Source organism: Adiantum capillus-veneris, chromosome 13 (assembly GCF_014529385.1).
Source record: "Adiantum capillus-veneris isolate H3 chromosome 13, ASM1452938v2, whole genome shotgun sequence".
Classification (NCBI taxonomy): Eukaryota; Viridiplantae; Streptophyta; class Polypodiopsida; order Polypodiales; family Pteridaceae; genus Adiantum; species Adiantum capillus-veneris.
In genome coordinates this window covers 124,599,956-124,602,018 of record NC_140943.1, presented here as the reverse complement: position 1 = coordinate 124,602,018, position 2,063 = coordinate 124,599,956, and the positions used below count along the sequence as shown (strand labels likewise).

The 2,063-nt window shown below is 41.0% G+C and overlaps 1 pseudogene; it reads right to left on the bottom strand.

The window, feature by feature from the left end:
* Positions 1–522: 522 nt before the first annotated feature.
* LOC147444818 (uncharacterized) lies at positions 523–1,307 on the bottom strand (annotated as a pseudogene).
* Between the last annotated feature and the right edge of the window lie 756 nt (positions 1,308–2,063).

Sequence of the window (2,063 nt, the reverse complement as noted above, 5' to 3'; positions counted from 1 at the left end):
TGACACATTTCCTGTATACATAATAAGATGTGCAGTATCATCCCCAGTTTCTACATAACCAAGACTTTGTAAAGTTTCGCATTTTCTTAAACCATCCACCATGGCTGGTCATATGATTCAATGCACCAAAATCCACATACCAGACATTATTACCTGATTTTGACACATTTGTAGACATATTATTGAGCATGTGCTGCATCAAAAATAGCCTCTCGGGTTCATCTGCACTCTTGCTAGTGGTTGCATAATTGTTTTGCTGCCTCCTGTATGGACAATCATGTTCAAAGTGGCCATGTCTTCCACAACCCCAACATACTACATTTTTGTGTTGACTTGCATTATTGTGCTGTGCATTTCCATGTCCTCTTGGACTCCCCCTACCTCAAAAATTTCCTCGACCACTACCTGTGCTTTGACCATGATTGTTCATCTGTTGTTGTGCTTGGTGGTTGTCTCTTCCTCGGATTGTCCACGACCTGTACCATGTCCTCTTCCTCTTCCTCTGTTGTTGAAAAGTAACTATTAAAAATTATTTCCATTGTGCGTAGAGGAGTCTACCTTAAGTTCCTTCTCTTCCACAATCAATAAAGACACCAAATCAATAAATAAGGGAATATTCTCTCAAAGATGGATGCCAATTTTGAGCTGTTTGTACTCAAGACCCAAACCTCGTAGACAGCCTTCTACTTTATCATCATCATCGACTATAACACCAATCAATGCAAGTGGGTGTTGACAAGAGCCCACGATAATATTCGGAGTGGTCTCTTTTACGATCTCCCGCCCCTTCCCTATTCAAAAATTACGTAGAGACGACGGGAACAAAGAGGTATTCCCTGTAATTCTGGACGGCACAACAATAGAAGTGGATCCTACTTACGTATGTTCTTTATCTTCAATAAATAGTCATTGATGGATAGGGTTTTCTTTTGCATATTATTCAGCTTAGTCTTCAATTGTAACTTCCTTGCCTTTGTGTTGGTCACATCCAATGACAACAAAGTGTCCCAAGCCTCCTTAAGAGATTGTGCATCCTGTATATGTGCAATCATAGTGTCTTGTACACTGACAAAAAGCCAGTACATGACCTTTCGAGCTCCCTGGTTCCGATCTTTAAATGTATTAAATTTCACAACAGTCACGCCTTCCTCTGGCGGTAGCAGTGCTACCTCATGCTCTCCATCAATGTAGTCCCAATAACCTTTTCCCATAAGGAAATTGGTCATTCTGAACTTCCAAGCATGGAAGTTTTTCTTGTTTAACTTCTCACTAACAACCTGGTTAAGCCCATCATTGCTGGATGACATGTTTCCAACCCTTCACACAGTCTTCAAGCATACTATTAAAAATAATTGGTTACCACTTGTAACCACAAATTGCATACATACACCTGTTTCACTATACTAAATAGTGTCTGTGCACAGTGCAGCCAAAACAAAGCTATCTGCATCACCTATATGTTGATCTACAGAATCTTGAACCTTAGCGTTTTTGCATGCGAATGTACTCTACCTCCAAAACAGGGGTCAAAACGTGCCTGAAAACTTGAGATGCACACTCTCCAAGTGGAATCACTTGAATCAGAGATTGTTGACAATGGCTCTAGGGAATATTGAAGCCGCTTCCTAGACTGCTCTTGCTTGCTGCTCCAAGCTCTCATACCATGTCAAGAGATAGAGAAGAAGAGAGATTGAGCTCTTGCAAGCATGCATGTGTGCATGCACGCACGCATGCACGCACACACACACACACACACACACATAGATGGAGGCAAAAGACTGTACTTCTTCTTCTTCACAAACTCAAGATAAGAGGTCTACAAAACATAAGGAAAAATACAACATAAAAAGGTGAGTGAGGTGAGTAGATAAGTGTACCATCATTCCGGTAGGTAGACCATCTCGGTATAGGCTAGTTATAGTATCATTGGCAAAGATATGCATATCCACCAAGGCATCCAATGATGATGACTATCGGTGATATTCATCCAAGAGTCATGCATGTTGAGCTCGACATCTCAATATATGGGACTCACACTAGAAGCCACTATTTCAATTTGTGTC